Source organism: Podarcis liolepis, assembly GCF_965112155.1.
Source record: "Podarcis liolepis genome assembly, chromosome: 7".
Lineage (NCBI taxonomy): Eukaryota > Metazoa > Chordata > Lepidosauria > Squamata > Lacertidae > Podarcis > Podarcis liolepis.
The window spans coordinates 71,566,190-71,587,847 of NC_139561.1; the positions used below are offsets into that span (position 1 = coordinate 71,566,190).

The 21,658-nt window shown below is 45.0% G+C and overlaps 1 long non-coding RNA gene across 2 annotated transcripts; it reads right to left on the reverse strand.

Annotated features, from left to right (window-relative positions):
* Positions 1-418: 418 nt before the first annotated feature.
* On the reverse strand, positions 419-7,631 carry LOC310711032. Of its 2 annotated transcripts, none has more exons than XR_014528344.1 (3): positions 7,521-7,631; positions 3,458-3,608; positions 419-689 (listed from the first exon to the last, which is right to left on the reverse strand). It is a non-coding gene; the product is annotated as an uncharacterized lncRNA (long non-coding RNA). The 2 variants fall into 2 exon arrangements; XR_014528345.1 differs by having other exon boundaries at positions 7,489-7,631.
* Between the last annotated feature and the right edge of the window lie 14,027 nt (positions 7,632-21,658).

The following is a 21,658-nucleotide window of genomic DNA, read 5'->3' on the forward strand; positions in this document are numbered from 1 at the left end:
CCGGTACATGAGGAACACGCCACATCAGAGAACCAGAAAAGCACGCCAGAGAACAAGAACTACAATTCCTCCAAGTTTGCTTATTTATGTGATTTTATCAGTTCACAGGAGTGCATGTTTGGTGCATTGATAAGTCATCATCACAAAAGGATGGGGAAGGGTCACAACTTTGCTTGCAAAAGGTTGCAGGTTCAATCCCCAGCTTCTAAGGACTAGGGTTGCCATATTTGAAAAGGTGAAAATCCGGACACAAAAGTTCTTTTCCTTTTTTTTTTTGTTTTGCCCAAAGTTGTTGAGTTTTGTCTCAAGAAAGAAAGAAAGAAAGAAAGAAAGAAAGAAAGAAAGAAAGAAAGAAAGAAAGAAAGAAAGAAAGAAAGAAAGAGTTTCTGAGCTATTTTTTTATTTCATTCGCCAAACATCTGGATTTTCCTGAACATTTCAATGATTTTCGCCTGGACGCTGCTTATGAGGGCTGAATACCTGCTCTGTCCAGTGAATTTCAGATGAATCGTTTGACTTGGTCTAAGGCAGCTTTATGCATTCTTAGGATCTTCATATTGATGCAAAGCACTGTGCTCTTTAAGTCTGTAGACACTGCAACGCTGCCCTCTGCTGGGCCAACATTTGTCTTACCTTCCACCTCTCTCCTGTCTGCCTTCCCCTTTTCTTTATGTTGCTCCAGACCACATCTAATAGGAAAACTGCTTAACATTAGGAGCAACTTCCTAAGACTAAAAACTTGTGAGTTTTTTTTTCTTTTTATGTCCTCATAAAAGTTCATCAGCAGCATCTTTGTTGATCTTATCCTAATATACATTTTTTTTGCAAAGCAACTTTCACTAATACATTGTAACTTATTTTCACAAATATTTTCATTTTATGCACACTATCTCATAGTACATGCAATTTGTGTAGATATGTTGGCTGGAGAATTGCATTGCAAAATTCAGAAAAGTGCATATTTCAATGAAAAGCTGTGATTCGGTTTGCATATTGTTCTGGACAGGGATTTTTTTTCAGTTCCAGCACCTCTTGGAGGGCACCATTGCCCTCCAAGAGAACAAGGAAGCTGTTCATGGTGAGCTCTGGCACTTCTTTTTCTAGAAAAGCGTGAATTAGTTGTCGGCCTAAATTTTATTTTCAAACAGGCTTTGGTATACATTTGCAGCCAAATGCTGAATTCTTAAGCATAATTACTTGGAAGTAAGTGCCACTGGAAATTAATACTGGAATCCTTGGTGAAATTGCCATGGTCTTTTTACTCTAAGCAGAAAATTAGAGGAGCCTGTTGAAACTGGGAAACCATTTGAGTTTCACCAGACTTCTTCACATTTAATTCTGTAATTCTGTTTCAAATTGGTTTCAACATAGTGTTTTAATTGTTGTAACCCTCCATGGGACCTCATGACAAAGGGTAGGTGATAAATATCAATTGATCATAACTGCTGACATGGGGATTTTGTTGTGGTGGTCATCGATTTCAGCACCATTTTCTTCCTCTTTGTCTCCTCCAAGTGGTGATAACAGGGGACAGTCTGGTGCTACTTAGGCTGGAGAAGAACATCTCCCCTGTTTTTTCTCTCTTTGGTGCAAGAACTAATAATACACAATTACCCCGATGCTGCCACCGCTGACTAACACTTGTGTACTGTCAGTGAAATAAATCCAAAAGAATGTTTTCTTGAAAAAAAGAATAAGCCATGGCTACAGAAGTTCTATATAGAGTCTTACTAAAATTATTTGGAAAATAAACATGTTTGCTGCCAAAAACTGGTGGGAATAACTCATATCATTTCATAAAGAGAGATTCCTGTATATGTGGCTGTGGTGATCACACAGGGTCCCCGGACGTTTCACCATCTATTGATCCCTGTGCCACCACTTTATTTCTCGCTGCCACCACCCAGGCCCTACCTGGTACAATACTGAGTCCAGTCAGGGTTAAATTGGAACATAAACTTCTGTTTATTTATTGCAGTTTAACAAGCGTGTGGTTTCATAAACGGTCAATTACAATCATGGGGTGCTTATCCAGACCTATAACTTCTGCTACCTGCTCTCACTCACTAAACCACCTCTCAGATATTTACTTGTCTTCCTAGTTCCTAATTATGCCTGACTCAGCTTATTTTGCTACACTAACTCAACCTACCCACAGACTCTATCCCAATTCACTCCCACTCCAACCAAGCACCCAACTTCCAACGAACTCCTCCCTTCGCCCCTCCCAGAGCTGGTTTTATAGTCCCCCTGACTCCACCCCCTTGGGTTCTGATTGGGTAATCTGTTTAACTATTTCACCTCCAGCACTCTCATATGTTAACGTCACAGCGGCATGTTCACAGAAATGGTGAAAGTAACTGTAAAAACAGAGAGGTGTATCAAACCTATGGCAGGCCAACAATGCTTGGAGGCTGGACTCTCATAAATGGGCCAGGAATGGTGTAGGCATGCAGTGAAATGTCATTCTTTCACGTTATTGATATCAAGAGAGGCGAGATTCAGCTAGGTCCTGGCACAGAGAGGAAAACAGGGAACCGAGGAAGTTTCATTTGATGGAATCGAACTAATGTTGTATCTAGCTCAGTATTTTCTACACTGACTGACAATGGACGTCAATTGTTTCAGGCCAGCCCTACATGGAGATGTTGGGTATTAGGCCATGTGACTCTTTGCGTGCAAATGTCACATTTAATGTGGCATTAAATGTCTCAGTGTATTTAGCATGCCTTGTTTGTGTGCTTGTTTGTTTTGCACAAACTACAGTTGCCAGTGGAATGATGGGGTTATCTTTTCTCCCCATAGTCCAATGATGATGATGATGATGATGATGATGATAATAATAATAATAATAATAATAATAATAATAATAATTTATTATTTATACCCCACCCATCTGGCTGGGCTTCCCCAGCCACTTTGGGTGGCTTCCAACCAAATATTAAAATACAGTAATGGATCAAACATTAAAAGCTTCCCTAAACAGGGCTGCCTTCAGATGTCTTCTAAAAGTTTGGTAGTTGTTGTTCTCTTTGACATCTGGTGGGAGGGCGTTCCACAGGGCAGGCGCCACTACTGAGAAGGCCTTCTGCCTGGTTCCCTGTAACTTGGCTTCTCACAGGGAAGGAACTGCCAGAAGGCCAATTAAAAATTGCCCACCCCACCCTGAAGTTTCCATTGATGACAATGGCAGCTTCCTTCCACAGTCTTCTAGAGGATTTAAGAGTCAATTTTCCCTAGGACCATAGTAGACCAGAAGGGTTAAGCTTCCCCTCTCCTACACCACACTGTGTTTGGGCACCCACAACATTTAACGTCCTATCTAATTTGGCTGTTGGGGGCTTATGGTCCTAATGTGAAGCCAAAATATCTCATCATGGACATTATAAAGCCATTTTGCACCTTTCCTCTCTGCAGCAATGTTGGCTGGGTGTCAGTTTTTATGGAAGTTTCTCACCTGAGGTGCCTTGGCAGCTATTCCCAGTAATCGCAGTCATAAAAATGACTTTTCACTCTGATGTATATTTTAAAGCTTCTTGTCTCACCCAATCGTGGAGTCATTGCGATGAGTGAAAGAAAACATCCATGAGGTCATCAGAGGGATCTACCTGGCAGTAAAGAATTCTGAGTCAGAAAGTACCGGTGATCTTACTGGCTGCATTTCAATATCCCCTTTAGGGTTAGGCCCATGTCAAGAATCCAGCTAGCCCAGTGTGGAGTAGTGAATGGCGAAGACCTCCACTTCCAAGGTGCCAGTGATCCCATCTCTATATCTGTTGACTCCTTACAATAAATGCAAAAGTCAGGGACTGGGCAGAGGAGGAATGGTGGAGACTGTCTCCCCATCCTGACCCTTCCAGGTAGGAGGAAGAGGAATACAGTCTACAGCAGTGGTTTGTGGGTGGTCACAGCTCAGAGGCAGATGAGGGGAAAAGCTGGGAAATCATAGGAGAGCCAGAACAACACCCAGCTGACATGTTGTCCTTAGAAAACATTCCAGACCCTCCATCTCCCTGAACCTGGTGAGCCTTAAAAGTAGGAGAGCAAAGAGCTCAAAGACAAAGGGCACGTAGCAGCACTCATAGCGGAGATGATGATGATGATGATGATGAATGAGGAAGTGGGAGGGGGGTGGAGATTCACTCAGGACAATGCCATTAACCAAGAGGCAGGGTTCCATAGCCTCTCTCTGTAAAGATGGAAATTAAAAAAGGATGCCAAGAAAATTTTCCTTGTCTTTATACTTTCCTGGGCAACCAGCCAGGAGCCACTGACAGCATCCTGACAATCATCCACATTTAATAGTGTCAGGGAACTGCCATCAGAGGCACGGGAGAAGGAGAGGGTCTCTGATTCTGCAGGGGAAGGTCCAAGTGCTAGAGGGAGACTCAGCCGGGAAGAAGGGGAAGAGAATGAGTGTAACACCAGGGATCCAGGAGAGCAACGGGACAGGGAGGTGCAGGGGCTCCAGGACTCTTCGTTGGAAGTTAGCGAGGAGAGCCCAAGCACCCCGCTGCCCACGCCCACCCTGTGCAGGAGACTCCCGCGCAGTGAGAGGTGGAAACGATTGGGCATCAAACAACTCTTATGTTGGCAACGCTTTAAGAAACGCCCACAGACAGATTCTACGAGTGACTAAGGGCAGCCACGCTGAGATGGGCTGTGCAGTCCGGAGGGTTTAACTAGGCAATCTACAGTGGTGCCTCGCAAGACGAAATTAATTGGTTCCGCAAGTTTTTTCTTCTTGCGAGTTTTTCGTCTTGCGAAGCACGGTTTCCCATAGGAATGCATTGAAAATCAATTAATGCGTTCCTAGGGAAACCGCTTGCCAGGCTGGCGGTGCGGAGAAGGGCTTTTCTCCCCACCGCAAGCCTTCAGGACAGGTACGGGAACAGAGGGGAAGGCGCGCAGCGCTTTCCCTCTGTTCCCGGGGCTTGCGTGGGAGGAGGGTTTTTCCTCCCCACCGCCAACATTCAGAACAGCATTCTGAATGTTGGCGGTGGGAAGGAAAACCCTCCTCCCACCCCAAGTCTTCAGGAAAGCCATTCCGATGCCGCGCGGCGGGAGGAGGTCCGAGGACAGTGGGGAAGACGCGCTGCGCTTCCCCGCTGTCCCGAAGATTTCCCTATGGGCTGTCGTCTTGCGAAGCAAGCCCATAGGGAAATTCGTTTTGCGAAGCGCCTCCAAAACGGAAAACCCTTTCGTCTAGCGGGTTTTCCGTCTTGCGAGGCGTTTGTCTTGCGGGGTACCACTGTAATGCCCAAACGGAGCAGGATTACGCACGAGTAACTCCCAACCCATTATAAATAGGGAACTGCTACATTGAATATAGTGTTTGGCAATACAGATTTCAGGGATGTAAATCTAAAGTCTTCTGTCAATGGAAGGCCAATGCATGTATGTTCGCAACTATCAAAAATCTATTGAGATGTTCTAATACATAAGAACATTAGATGAACCTGCTGGCTCAAGCCAATGGCCCATCTAGTCCAGCAGCCTGTTCTCAAACCAAACAGCAGTGGGAACCTCAAAAACTGGACCTCAGCATAGCAGCACTCTGCTCACTTGCAATCCCTAGCAACTGGTATTCACAGGCACAATGCCTTCAGACAGTGGAGGCACAGCAGAGATAGCCATCATGGCTAGAAGCCATTGATAGTCTTATCCCTGTGAATATTTCTAATCCTTTTAAGAAGTCATCCAAGTTGGTGGCCATCAAATCACAGTGGTACCTCAGGTTACAGACACTTCAGGTTACAAACTCCATTAACCCAGAAATAGTACCTCGGGTTAAGAACTTTGATTCAGGATGAGAACAGAAATAGTGCAGCAGCGGCACAGCGGCAGCGGGAGGTCTCATTAGCTAAAGTGTTGCGTCAGGTTAAGAACAGTTTCAGGTTAGGAACGGACCTCCAGAACAAATTAAGTTCCTAACCTGAGGTACCACTGTATAGGAAAGGAGATTCTGCTTAAACATCTGGAAGAACTTTCTGAGAGTAAGAGCTGTTCAGCAGGGGAAGAGTCTCCCCTGGCAGGTTGTGGACTCTCCTTTCTTGGAGGTGTTTAAGGAGAGGTTGGATGGCCATCTGTCATGAATGTTTTAGTTGAGATTTCGGCATTGCAGGGGGTTAAACCCCTGCATCAGGGGTCAGCAAACTTCTAAAGCAGAAGGCCAGTCCACTGTCCCTCAGACCTTGTGGGGGGCCAGACTATATTTTGAAGAAGAAAAAATGAACGAATTCCTATGCCCCACAAAGAACCCAGAGATGCATTTTAAATAAAAGCACACATTCTACTCATGTAGAACCAGGGAACCAGGCAGAGGGCCTTCTCGGTAGTGGCGCCCTCCCTGTGGAATGCCCTCCCACCAGATGTCAAAGAGAACAACAACTACCAGACTTTTAGAAGACATCTGAAGGCAGCCCTGTTTGGGGAAGCTTTTAATGTTTGATCCATCACTGTATTTTAATATTCTTTTGGAAGCCGCCCAGAGTGGCTGGGGAAACCCAGCCAGATGGGCGGGGTATATATAATAAATTTTATTATTATTATTATTATTATTATTATTATTATTATTATTATGATGTAAAAACACCAGGCAGGCCCCACAAATAACCCAGAGATGCATTCTAAATAAGAGGACACTTCTACTCATGTAAAAACACGCTGATTCACAGACCGTCCTTGGGCCAGATTTAGAAGGCGATTGGGCTGGATCTGGCCCCTGGGCCTTAGTTTGCCCACCCATGGACTAGATGAACCTTGGGTTCCCTCCCAACTCTATAATTCTATGATTATGTCAATCCTATTTTCCCAAACATTCCTAAGAGAAAGGTCCTGGACTAACTCTGAATCCACCTTTCTGACAATGACCTGATGCATCTATAATGCCCTTTTGCAGATGGACAAATCTGTAAATTTGGTTCTCCAAATTTCAATTTTTTTCCAAACTGAATTGCAGTTACCCACATTTCCACAGCACTTTATAGTTTATTTTTATAAGGAAAAAATCCTCATGAAAATTAATTTGCATTTTGGTGCAGATTTCTCAAAAATAAACACATTTGTGCATTGCAGTTTTGATACACATTTTTGCAAGCAATGTCATGCAATATAATGCATTTCTGTATGAATCTTTCACAGATATATGTGCTTTTATGCACCCCCCAATGTTTTCATTTTTGTTCATATTATTTGGTTGCAGAACTGCATCGAAAAATTCAGAAAAGTGTCAGTTTCAAATGGTATCTGTGTTTTGGTTCACATTTTGGTTGGAGAAGTGTGAGTTAGGCAGTTTCTCATTAAAATGCAAACAAATTTGAATTTCTCCTCCCTCCGTTTCACCTATTCTCCATACACCAATTATTTTTAATGGGCTGCCTGCAAAACCATACTATAATTCTTGGCAGTTGGCAAGCAGCTGAGCCTGGGGGAGGGGGGGTGGCAGTCCCATAACAGCAGCACAGACAAAGAGGGAAGTGATCTTACTTGTTTGATTTCAAACTGGAAAAAAGCCTCACCACCTCTCTGATGCCAGTTGTGTATGTCATCTTAAGATGACTACAGATCTGTTCGCGGTACTCCAGCAACACCCTTGATTTCCTTGGGGAGTAGCGAGTTGCTGTAACTTGAGGCTGCAAAATAAGAACTGAACAGATAGATGGTTGTGTTATTTGCCCCGGTTTATTGTTTTGAGCAATTCCCATCGTACTGGAAATTCAAAATACCGTAGTTTTCACTTGAAGAGGAAACTGACTCAATTTTGCACTTTCCAAGACAGTTCAGGAATGGAAGTACCGCCATCCTTTGGGATTTTTCTTTTTCCATCCCCCCCCCCCCAAAGTTGTTCACCAGCCGAGTATTTTAGGCAATAATGCATACACGAGAAGATAAAGTGTGCATGAAGATGCATATGTTCATGGGAAAAAATGCATTATATCTGGGGAAATTGCATTGTAAAAATGTGTACACCAGGAGAAGTTTGCACCAAAAGGCCAATCAATCTTCATGAGGATTTTCCTAAAGATAAAAGATGCAAACTGATGTGGAAATGTGGAGAACTGGGTTTAACGCTGGAACAGTGAGAAACTGAAAGGAACGGAAAGTGACAGATTCACACATCCCTAGGCTGGAGGACACCTAAACTGTTGCCAGATGTTACACTGAGCTGGGGCATGTGCTCTGGCTTTATACACTGCAGAGCAGCCATGGATAGATGGATGGATGGATGGTGCTTACCTGACCTCCTGGCAGCAGAGTTACTGCTGCTTAGTGAGACAGTGGGGCTATCAGTGCTGCACAAACGCAGTGGCAGGGGTGGTCCATTGGCTCCACACTGTTGACTCACAGTTGCTGGGAGTCAAGAGTCAGGAAAATGCTGTTGCACTCAGGTTCCATTTGCAGGCTTCCTGTAGGCATCTAGTTGGCCACTGCTGAGAGTGGGCTTCTGGATTAGATGGTGTGATCCATCAGTATATGGGGAGGGAGTTCCACAACTTAGGGGCTGCCACAGAGAACTCCCTCTCCCAGGCCATCGCCACCTGAGCTTCTGAGGATGGTAGAACAACCAGTTGGGCCGTCTCTGCCAGTCTTAACACCTAAGAAGAATGGTAGCCGATTGCATGGTTGGGTCTAGAAATCAACACTTCAGATTTTCTAAATTGCACGTTGTGCTTGATATAACATAAATGATTCTTCAACATCAACTTTGTTGGATTGGTCAATCATGGTCATGTTGTTCGGATGCCTGATTATCGCCTTCCAAAGCAACTACTCTATTCCAAACTTAAAAATGGAAAGCATAATGCTGGTGGTCAACGAAAGAGGTTTAAAGACCCTCTCAAGGCAAATCTAAACAAATGTAGTATAAACACTGACAACTGGGAAACACTGGCCTGCGAATGCTCCAGTTGGAGAACAGCCTTTACCAAAGGTGTCATGGGTTTTGAAGACACTCGAACTCAGGACGAAAGGGAGAAACATGCTAAGAGGAAGGCATGCTTGACAAACCTTCACCGTGATCAACTCCCGCCCAAAAACCTATGTCCCCACTGTGGAAGGACGTGTGGATCCAGAATTGGTCTCCGCAGTCACTCACTGTTGATCTCCACTGGATTCACTGTTAAAACCCTGTTTATGGAAGACAATCTTACTCAGCTACGAGTGGTCACCAAAATAGGAGGAGGAGGAGGAGGAGGAAGAGGGCTGTAATGTCTTCCAAGATTGAAGCCAGGATGAGCTGGCTGAGTCCAAGGCTGAGTGCCACTGGCTGAAGATACATACCAAGCTCCTAACACCTAGTCCACCAAACCAGTCACTGCCTTCTCCTGAACCCAAGTACCCCCTGCAGGAAGTGCATCAGATAGGTTGGCTATTTTAAAAATGAAATTATTCTGGCAGGAACAGTAAAGCAGAACATGTCTGAGCCCCCTGCCATGCGCATGAGTGCCCCTTCTGCTTCATTTATCTGTCCAAATTTCCTCCCCATGCCCCACCCCACTCAAGATAGAATGAGCTCAGCCAGTGAGAACATAAAAAAAAAAAAGACCGAGAGGGTTTTTATTTTCTGGTGTTTGTTCAAATCTATTAAGTCATTTCCAAGAATGGAGAAACATACTGTGCAGGTCTACACAACATATTTTCGCAAAGTGCTTTCTAGGGAGATATCTAAGTGGTTTGCTTATAGAATTATGGTTTATTATAACTTTTACCAGTTAATTCTATTATATCATGTAGCGGGAGGCTGTACACATTCACAGTTTAACTGAGATTTCTTTCTTTTCTTTTTTTGGGTGTCTCTCCCCCCCCCCCTTTATAACTTTGTGTGCCCTAGGCATACAAAAACCAAGCAGTAATAGCCCCAAATCAATAAATACCATAATTAAGGCAACAGTACAACATGAATTTCAGCAAATTATTTTTTCGTATTGACCATTTCTAAAAGGTTTGGGGCCTTGAACAGATCATAACCCTGGCATTTTACACATTACATTTCAAAACTTTGCAATAAGGGGACTTATGCTGCGAAACATTGTCGTAGGCCCTACTTGTTTCCTCACCCCACAACAAGAATGCTCCTGTTCATGATTCCAGCCAGCCCTTCCCTCATCCAGGAGGCTATAGGTGTCAAGTCAACAAAACAAAATTACAATAACAAGCAACCCCCATAAGCTGCTGATCTTCTTCTCCATGGCGCCATCCATGGCCCCATTTTGTTTGCAATCCTGTTGGCATGCACCACCTAAGCTCTCTATTAGAAGAAGTGATGTGGACATTTCCCCCTCCTAGTTACGCATTTCCATAAATGGCTTCATCCAGTTCTGCAGTAGCCCCAACGTCGTAGATATGAAAAGGAAGGAGGTTCCCACCTCCTTAAGGTATGTAACATTAACTCCTTTTAAGAAAAGGCCAGGATCATTCTGCCTCGAGCGCCAAACACCTCCAGCGGGCCGGTCCTAAAATGGAAATGACTCAAGGGCCAGCTGCCTTCAGAGGAGAGGAAGGTGTACTGAGAAAACAAGATGCTAATTTGGTTACATAAGATTAGCTGATCTCCTTCATCTAAGCATGGAGGGAGAGAAACATAAAAAGAATGTTTTGGTGGCTTGACTTAGCAAACATAAAAAGTGATGAGAAGCCAGAAGAAGGTAAAACAGGGTAAAAAAGGGCTTCAACAGGAGCTAGCGAGGCAGATAATCTGTTCATCTAGGCAGTGACAAGGAGAAAGGCATTACTCAAAATGCTATGAGTCAGGTTTTGCTCAGCATTGTTAAAATTAGTAGTAGTAGTAGTAGTAGTAGTAGTAGTAGTAGTAATAATAGTAATATAGCAATAAGATTTCTGACCTTTGTAGTTGCAAAGAAACAGCTACATACGTAGGGGATAATGATCTGATTGGCCACTGTGAAAACAGAATGCTTGACTAGATGGGCAATTGGCCTGATCCGTTTATTATATTATTACAATCCCAGATTACACAGGAATCTGTTTTATGCCAGACTATAGGTATCAAGGGACGCGGGTGGCGCTGTGGGTTAAACTGCAGAGCCTAGGACTTGCCGATCAGAAGGTCGCGGTTCGAATCCCCGCAACAGGGTGAGCTCCCATTGCTCGGTCCCTGCTCCTGCCAACCTAGCAGTTCGAAAGCATGTCAAAGTGCAAGTAGATAAATAGGTACCGCTCCGGCGGGAAGGTAAACGGCGTTTCTGTGTGCTGCTCTGTTTTGCCAGAAGTGGCTTAGTCATGCTGGTCACATGACCCGGAAGCTGTATGCTGGCTCCCTCGGCCAATAAAGTGAGATGAGCGCCGCAACCCCAGAGTCGGCCATGATTGGACCTAATGGTCAGGGGCCCCTTTACCTTTTTTATTGGGTCTATCTAGCTCAGTATTCTCAGCACCAGGGATGGGGAACCTGTAGCTCCCCAGAGCCACAACTCCCTGCAATGAAAGGAAAATCAAGGAAAAAATGAACTGTGTAGCAAAGAAGGTGAGGAAATTCCATTAGCAAAACAACCCAGATGATATATTTGAAGACAGTGAGGTGAGCCAGATTATTATGGAATAGCTAGCCCAGGCATAGGCAAACTCGGCCCTCCAGATGTTTTGGGACTACAACTCCCATGATCCCTAGCTAACAGGACCAGTAAACAGGAATGATGGGAGTTGTAGTCCTAAAACATCTGGAGGGCTGGGTTTGCCTATCCCTGAGCTAGCCAGTAGTTATCAGTAGATCACAGTGCACATGGCTAGGAAGAAGCTACATTATAGCAGGCCAGATTATGGAAATGTACACATTAACAGCCTAAATGGCAGCGAGGTTGCTTCCCCCACCTGCATTTCAAGTCAAGCTTCACACCATTACCTGGTTTGTTTCCCTGCTCCTGCATCCCCCTGCATCTCCTACTCAACAAAGTCATCACCTGTACATCTGCTGTCATCTGCACATGAGCAACAGATGTCTGCAATCTGCATTCCATCTTACCCACAGTTTACATTTTCTAATAGGGTGCCATTGGAACTGGCAGGGCAGAAGGCAGGGAGCCCAACAATAGATGGTGCATAGTGCCACGTGATTCTAGCTTCATCTTCATCCTCTTCCCCGCTGAGTTCTACAAGGGCAATGCTGAGAATTAGGAGGAGTAGAACACTGACAGACAGGACCAAACCCTGTACTGCTTATACGTAAGAAGGAAGGCTGGTGTCTGAGGACAGACTGAGGTTGGTAGGGCACTGTCCCGTTAGCCCCAATGGAACAGCCTCCACTGCATGGAAACTGGTTTGAGGGAAAGTAGGGTTTTTCAAGAAACTACAGGATACAGATGGATTGTGGCTAACATCATGTGCGCTCGGCTTCAAACACCAGCAGTGGGAGTGCACAGGAGCCAGAATAAATGGTGATGTGCAGACGGCCAGTCTATGTCAACTATCAGCAGCTTGCCAAGGTCTCAGGTTTGAAGACTATGGGGTATGTCATTCTGCTTAGTGGAACTGTCAAAACCCAAACATGGTACCAAAACTCAGTGGTAGAGCATCTGCCTTGCATTCAGAAGGGCAGAGATTGAATCCCTGCCATCTTTAGGGAGGGGTAGCAGAGAACCCTTCTTTTGAATCCCATGAGAGCCATTACCCATCAATACTAAGGTAGATGGACCAAGGGTAACAATCTTATTTTCCTATATTTTATACGCAAAGCATGAACTCTACCACTGAGCGATGGTCCCTCCCCAAAAAGACCTTCCTGAGATCACTTTCCCCACATCTATACAGGGACTAGCTCATTATGTAGACATATATACCTGATGTAGTCATCAACCTATTCCGGAGCCCCATAAAAATTCCACCAGCAGTAATGGAAGATCTAAGACTCCTATTGTCAGCATCAGCCAATCGATTCTGCGGCAGGTGATGTCATATGCAATTGGGCCAGTCAGTTCGTCATCTTTCTGTTTGCCGATGCTGTAATTTGGGCAAGCTAACTATTTCCCTCCCTTGCAATAAAAGAGATATATTGCTTTTATTTATCCGAAGGGGTGTTCCATCATTAAAACAGCTACCCGGTATAAGGGATGCCTGATAGCAACCATACAATTATCTGACAGCAACAGGAGCCATAAAAGTTTGGTGGTATTATTAGCCCCTGTCCCCAGGGCAATTTTGGGGCAACAGATCAGGGAGGAATTGAAAGAAGAAAGGTGATCTCTGTCCTTTATGAAGCCCCTCCCCCAAATGAACAGATGACTTCATAGGAATTATGACAAATTGTTTGCAGATATTTCCTTGCCAAGACTGAGTCAGATGGAGAATAATACAGTCTAAGGGCCAAAGTACACACTGCATCAAATGCATGTTTTTGGAAATTGGAGCCCAACGACATATTTCTACCTGGAAAAGCCAATTTGGGAGGGGAATCAGGGACACCTGCAGGTTTGAGGGGGACCACGATAAAGATCCCTCAGCTGCAGGGATGGACCTCCAGACCTTGTAAGACTACAACTCCCATCAGCCCTCACCATTGGCCATGCTGACTGGAGTTAATGGGAGATAGAGACCAACAACATCAAGAAGGCTACAAGTTCCCACCATCACTCCTAGTCTGACCTTCTTCCTATCTCAGAGGGCTCACCTGGTGATGGTGGCATCAATGGGCAGCATCAGTGTTCAGAATCAGTGTCAGATGGATGGAATCCACCATATAAATTTCATAGGAACACAGGAAGCCACCTTATACTGAATCAGGCCAAGGTTTCATCTAGCTCAGTTTTCAGCCATGGAGGCTTGTCCACTGCCCCACCAACCTCCATCTGCTCTCAGCCAGTTCTACCTGCCTGCCTTCTTATAGACCAGGAGGTGGCACTGTCCGTCAGCTTCCTCCTCCTTAGCCTCAGTGTTACCCTTGCAAAACTCAGTAGGCAGGAAGATAGGGAAAAAACTAGAATGAGTTGGCTCTGCCTGCCATTGCACCTGGCTCCAACTAATGGGCACCCTCCACCACCGGTTTACGCTGATCGGCAGGGATTGAACCTGAGATCTTCTGCATGCAAAGCAGATGTTCTACCTCTGAGCTGCAACTATTCCCTTCAATGTCCCTGACACAGCGTCATTCTCAGACATGGTGGGAAATTTAAAAAGAATCTCCTTGGCCCAGAGAATAGGAAGCCCAGCAGCAGGATCACCGACTAAGTCTGCTTGCTGCCTTCAGATCCTACATCCTGATTGAGAGTGAGGGACAATGAGAAGCTTTACCCTTTCCCAAGCCACCATTTCCCCACTACAAATCCCCACTATTTCCCCCCTTTCAAGCATATATTTGGAACCCTGTTGGTGGAAACCTCTTGAAGAATCAGTCTGGAGGGGGAAACTCCAGAAGGCAGGGTGGGGCAGTTAACTGCCCCTCACCATTTCTTCTCCACTGTGTCTCTGGGGTGGCCCTGGCAGTAGTTTAATTCAGTGTAGGGCAGCTTCAAAAATCCATAACACAACACATGAATATTCAGCAGTTTCTGACTCATCAACCCATCAGAAATATTCATTATACATGTTTAGTGAGCTCTTCAGAAGAATCAGTCAAAGGTACTTCTCATTTCATATTGTTACACCCAGTTCTCAATCTCCACAACAGTGCAAGATTCCAGCGTGTCCCAGGCACTTACGCAGCAAAGACTGGGTGTCTTTATGATGTATGGCTTATTTACATATATATACAACCTGAGCCTACGATGGAGGGCTTCCTAGCATTACATTCCAAGAGGGTCCTGTTTCTCCCATTGCTGATGCCTTGGATTTAAACTGCCGGCCCACATTGTGCTCTGACTCCCTCCCCTCTGCCTTCAGCTTGCAAATCTTTCCTTCATTTTACATCATTCCCAAGTGCAATCTTGAACCCTCTCCTAAAAACTCTAGCATTGCCTTCTGCTAACTACCCAGAGCCCAGGGTGAGGCTCCACCCATTTGCTGGCTGGTACGTAGCCTGAGCTTTGCTGATGGCTTATCCCCTCTTGTCTCTGTTCTCCTTATTGGCTCATACGTGTCAGGTTTGCCTCTATTTTGGCAATGCTAGATTCAGCGCCTGGCAGCCCATCGTAATTCTCCAAGCATAGATTAAACTCCAACATCTACTAGAACCAGCACCGATTAGACCCAAGAATTTAGGGGAGTCAAGGCACCCACAAACTCATAGCAATATGCTATTCCCCATGACAACATCATGTTGATGAGTGGTAGAAATCACTCTGAAACAGATACAGAGGGTTTTCCTATGTAAATTAATGGTCTGTGTTGTGGAGAGCACAAACTAGGATAAAAGTCGCATCTGCACCACACATTTAAAGCAGTATTGCACCACTTTAAGAGTTGTGACTTCTGCCAATCAATCCTAGTGACTGTAGTTTGTTAGGGGTGCTGATCATTGTTAAGAGACCCCAGTTCCCCTCACTGAGCTACAATTTCTAGAGTTCCCTAAGAAAAGGAATTAGTTTCATAAACGACCCTGGGGAACATTGGCTCTGAGAGGGGAATATGAGTCTCCCAGCAAATATCAGCATGCTTAACAAACTACAGTTCCCAGAATTCTTTGGGGGAAGCCATGGCTGTTAAAGTGGCATAATAGTACTTAAAATGCATGGTGTTGATGTGGTTAAAATATTTTCTGCAAAGGTTATTTTGTATTCAAAAATAACCTCTCCCCCGCTCCCCCAAAAATTGTTGTGCATTATTCAGTACTTGCAACAATTAGCAAGTTACCAGCTTCTTGCTCCTGATTTTTCACAAGATTGTTTCCAGCTTTAGGACATTGTTTCTTCCTTGATGTGCACATCATATTTAATAAATGTTGCCTGCGAACAGCCATGGGACAGGAATAAACTATGCCTCCCCAACTGAAGTCGGATGGCACTATTTGCACTACAGGCTACAAATTATGCAGTAATTCACCCTGGGATTACTCTCTAACTTGAAGGATAGTAATTAGAAGGCAACTTGCAGGAACCTGTCTTTCCTACCGCATGGCACAGCCACGATGACATTTGTGATATAATTAAAGAGTAACTCCTTGTACTGAGGGGTCCTCCTCTGGGGTGATGCAAATCGAGGCTACAGGCAAGGGATTTCTGTATAATCATGACATGGGGTGATGGAAAGCAATGGGTTAGTAGATTAGAGGAAACATATACCTTCACTGGGATTAAGGGAGCTGAACTGATGCAAAACGGGATTCAGTTCACTTTCACTTTGTTGTTTCAGCCATGAACCATGCCCTAACAGCAGGTCTCAAAGTATTGTTACAATTAGTTCAATAAAACAGTGTGATAAAACTATCCTATTATAGAGGGGAGGGTTACTTCAGGCCTGGGGTCTGAATATGCCCCTTAGGACTCTCCCCAGGCTACGTCCCATCTCCCCACTCACTGGACCGGCTTTGCACCTAGAGCATTTCTGCAAATTTTACGCAAATTGGTGCCCCCACTTTTTGCTGATGGAAACCATGTTTATTTTGGCAATGTAAAACCGGCCATCCTACCAGCACCCCCCAGGCACAAATTGCCAATCCCCTCTCCATGACACATGGGGAAAAGAAACACAACCTTTGGCTAATCTGAATGGGAAAATCCTACTTGACCTGATGAACTGGAGTGAGTGACAGGGCATGAAGACCAATGGGGAAGCAGGATTAGGCTGGACTGATGTAGCTTCTCCATGACATGTTATCATGTTGGCTGGTATTGTGGGACAGTATGTGGGTGCGCCTGAACATCTGGATTCCCTGCTCCCTACCCAGGGCCTGATACGACACCCAAGTATGGGGAAAGGCGGGGTTAATCTAATATAAAAAAGAGGGTTACATTTTTTGGAGGACAGAGAAGTTATCTTAAAATGACCTTTGTAATCTATCCAACATTTGGGTTACTTCATCCAACCGATTCATTGATTTAATATTGCGGCTTTAATAAGATTTGGACCAATTAATTTGCAACCCTGTTATATCTTCAATTGTTTCCCAATGTGCCTCTATTACCTGCATATTTTCCAATGGATTTCCAATTGTTAACAAGGTGTCATCTGCAAATAAGCTTATTTTCTCTTTTCCTTTATTGCTTATTCCTTTTATATTTCTATCTTCTCTAATTGCATTGGCCAGAGTTCCAATACAAATAAGATTGGGGAAAGGGGGAATCTTTGTCTTGTGCCCCGGGCTAGTGTCATTTGTTCTGTTATACCATCATTCACTGCGACATATCCCTTGATCCTCAAATATAATTGATTTATTAATCCCTTAAACCGTTCTCCAAATTCTAAGCTTTCTATAATCATTTTTAATGCTGGGCATTCTACACAATTAATGAGGTGCTACACTTCCACCAATCGACTTTGGGGGATACCTGGTAGTTGGGTGTGTTTTGCTCCACAAGAGAAAAAGGCTGAGCCAAAATTGTTTGCATAGTAAACAGGCAGAAGGGTTACCTAATGACTTTGTAAATTCCACCCGGGCCTTCTTAAATAACATTTCCAAGGATGGAGTCCAAGGGTTCTTCATGCAGTGAAATGGAATCTCACCTGAGCAGTCTTGATCCCTCTGCTGTCTGCCAAGAGAACTGTTGTCAAACGTCATTGCTGGCTTGACGCGCAGCCGCCTAAAATTCCAGAGCTATTTTTGTTCTCTTCCTGTCCCCCCCCCCCTCTGAGAGATGCTTTTGTTTGCTAAGCTCTCTCTGACCTTTGAAAATGCCACCTCCATTTATGGGCTCAGCCAGTCTGGGAACTAATGCATTTTTGCATACAAAGGGCCTAGGTAGCCTTGCTCACTCTCCCCTAAGTGAAGCCATCGCAGCTCCACAAACAGCTTCAGTTACAGGCATCTGGGTCAACGAGCATCGTCTGATGACTCCAATTGCTGGTGGAAACATGAGGCTGGCTGTGTAAGGGTGGGGAGATGGGTTTGATCAATGAGTTTGATCAATGAACCGTTATGCACTAGCACAATATTGGAGCATGTCACGGAGATCCCCTCATTGTTCTCCTTTGCAACTGTGGCACGGTTCACAGGGCTCGTCTGGGTGCTGACGTCTGAAACCAGACAAGATGTTACACACGAAACCTGGCTCTGTGCAGAAGGAAATCGGTTCTCTCAGTTTTTTCATGCCCGCCAACATTTCACAGATAAAGACTAGGAAAGGACTGCAACACCCCCATTTTCTCACATTAAGGATCTCTGTGCGAGTCCTGGGCCTAGTTTTTTTTACACAGTGTTGACTTGAAATCTACACAGCCCACTGTAGGCTGCATTTATTTACATTGCAGTAGCCATGTGCTCCACATGTTTACAAGTCAAGAGGTGGTTTTCCTTTGGTTAAAGTTATACTAGGGGTGGGGAAGAAAGCCTCACCTTCCTATAATGTGCAATATGTCATCAATGGTTCCAAAGAGACGTCAACAGCAGGAGTCCTTGAAATGGCAGGCTGTGCATGGTCAAGAGAACTCTAAACCACTCCAATAATGTAGCTCTGTAAGGGGAAGAGGGAGTTTCCTAACAACTCCCAGCACCCTTAACAAATTACAGTTCCCAGCTGGGCCGGACCACCCATGAGGCAAGGTGAGGCAACTGCCATGGGCAGCAAGATCCACATGGACAGCAAACCTGGCTTCCAATAAATGTTTCACTCCCTGCTGCTGCTGCCATGGTGATAGCAATGGCTGTGGCACATTTCTTAGAGGCTGGAACTGCCTCCTCCTTGGTACCCGCTATGCCACCTTTACACCTGAGAGATCTGCATTGGATCCCAGTATGTTTCTGAGCACAATTCAAAGTGTTGGTGCTGACCTTTAAAGCCCTAAATGGCCTCGGTCCTGTATACCTGAAGGAGCGTCTCCACCCCCATCGTTCAGCCCGGACACTGAGATCCAGTGCCGAGGGCCTTCTGGTGGTTCCCTCATTGCGAGAAGTGAGGTTACAGGGAACCAGACAGAGGGCCTTCTCGGTAGTGGCGCCCGCCGTGTGGAATGCACTCCCTTCAGATGTGAAGGAAATAAGCAGCTATCCTATCTTTAAAAGACATCTGAAGGCAGCCCTGTTTAGGGAAGTTTTTAATATTTAATGCTGTATTGTTTTTAACACTTGATTGGGAGCCACCCAGAGTGTCTGGGGAAACCCAGCCAGATGGGCGAGGTATAAATAATAAATTATTATTATATTATTATTATATTACAGCAGCCTCGTGGTAAATAGGAGGTGCTGGTCCTTATCCTGTCTTCCTGATGTAGTTATTTATTCCCCACATTGCCAGGGTGCTGGATGAGGAGGAGTGTTGGGAACCACCTGCCCAAGAGCCCCCCAGAGAGGGCACAGAAGATTACTTAGAGCCCAGATCCTGGTGGTGGGATACCAGCCACAACTCAGAGGAGGGGACAAGATGAGAGGTACTAGAAGCAGGAAGCTTGAGAGATTGTGGAGAGGCAGAAGCAGGCAGGTGATCCAGCACAGCGCAGGGCAGTGAGATTTGCTGTTTGGATGTAGGCCCCAACAGAGACGACAGAGGGGAGCCAGCCCTGCTGCTCTCCTGCAGCTCCAACAGCTTCAGCAACACTTCTTTGCTGAAGACGCTCCAGCCCCACTAACTCCCAGAACGCAAAGATTTAACCAGGTTGGGGGAGACTGGTGAAACCTGCCTGAAACTTGGCACATCAGATGCTGTAAGGGAGTAGTGGTAGCAGACCTTCCCTTGCAGCTTGGGTGAATTCATTTAGAATCATCACTTACAGTTTCTGGAGTTAAAATGATTTATTCGTGCAGGAAACAATTGCAGTCTGAGTGGAGAAGTGAGAGAGAAAGAAGCAGATATCTGGTCTGGAGAGAACAACAAACAAAATGGTTCAGCTTTTAGGGTTGGTGTTAACTCAAACAAAGAAGCAGCAAACGAGTGCTGGCTAGATTGCTCAACAAACAGTGCCCTTGCATGGTTTAAAGCAGCGCTTTGCAAACTTTTCATGTTGGTGAAATACTTTTGAAGACCTGCATCATTTCACGACACAGTAATTCAGTTTTACTAACAAACCAGAGGTTAAACTAACCCCTTTCCAGCCCCAGGAGAAGGACAGGGAGCATTCACACGACACAACTACACACTGCAGCCGACACATAAATGTGTCATGACACACAGTTTGGAAAGCTCTATTTTAAAGTAACACATGCATTAAGTAGAAGATAAGAGAAGGAAAAGTATTCACTTTTTTTCCAACAAGTAGCACGACATCTGAAAACGTCATGTTATTTGGATGGAAAGCACCAAAGTTATAAGCATCGGAAATTCAGCTGGGTCCCATTATAATCAAGCAGAAATGAAAGCAGACTAACTGTGTGTGTGTGTGTGTGTGTGTGTGTGTGTGTGTGTGTGTGTGTGTATATGAATGAAACTGTAACAAAAGAGAAATGAGATAATAACAAATGGATTCATGGGACTAGGTCAAAGAATGTACTTCCACAGGCTATAAAAATGGGAGGGAATTCATTAACAACCTTCTTGGCGGGGGTGGAGGAAAAAGTTCCGTTGTTTTGGAGGAAGCAGAGGCAGTTAAAAAAAATTAGAGACTGATTTGGGGTGGGAGGTGGGTGTACAAAGCTCACCACAAAGCAACAGCAGAAAGCAGACCCCCCCCAAAGGTTCCAGTTCTAATTTTGTTCTTCCCCATGCAGATGACCCCAATCTCTCTCAACCATGGGAAACACGAGGGTAGGGCCTTAAAAACAGACACATCAAAAGTCTTGCCAGTGGGCAGTTTGCTTATAAGGAAATGGACTTCAGTCATAAACCTAATGGAATAATAAAAATTGGGGTAATGTTCAACCACACACCTTGTTAAAGGTGTGATGAACAAGTGACCAAACAGCGATGGTTTCCTCTAACCACTCTGATGACTGATACTATATTTTAAATAAAAATGTGGATCCACAATGCAATCCACCACAATGAGAAATGATAACATGACCTGGTAAAAAACATAACAAAAAGGTAAAGGTAAAGGGACCCCGGACCATTAGGTCCAGTCGTGACCAACTCTGGGGTTGTGGCGCTCATCTTGCTTTACTGGCCAAGGGAGCCGCCGTACAGCTTCCGGGTCATGTGGCCAGCATGACTAAGCCGCCTCTGGCGAACCAGAGCAGCACACGGAAACGCCGTTTACCTTCCCGCTGGTTTATCTACTTGCACTTTGTGCTTTCGAACTGCTAGGTTGGCAGGAGCAGGGACCGAGCAACGGGAGCTCACACCGTCGTGGGGATTCGAACCACCGACCTTCTGATCGGCAAGTCCTAGGCTCTGTGGTTTAACCCACAGCGCCACCTGCATCCCTTAAAAAAAACCATAATACTTTTTGATTAAAAAAAACAGGCTCACAGACTAATAACATGTCGCCAGTGCCTGCCCTCCTGAATCAGGCCCTGCCACTACTTCTACTCATTTACTATGATTAACAACAATAACTGTAGCAGCAGGAACAGCAGTGACATCTACAGATTAGGATTGCGGCAATCAGGGCCATGTCAGAGCCAGGGTGGTGCAGTGATTAGGGTGTTGGACCAGGACCTGGGAGAACAGGGTTCAAATCCCCACTCAGCCATGAAGCTCACTGGGTGACCTTGGGCAAGCCACCATCTCTCAGCTTAACTTCCCTC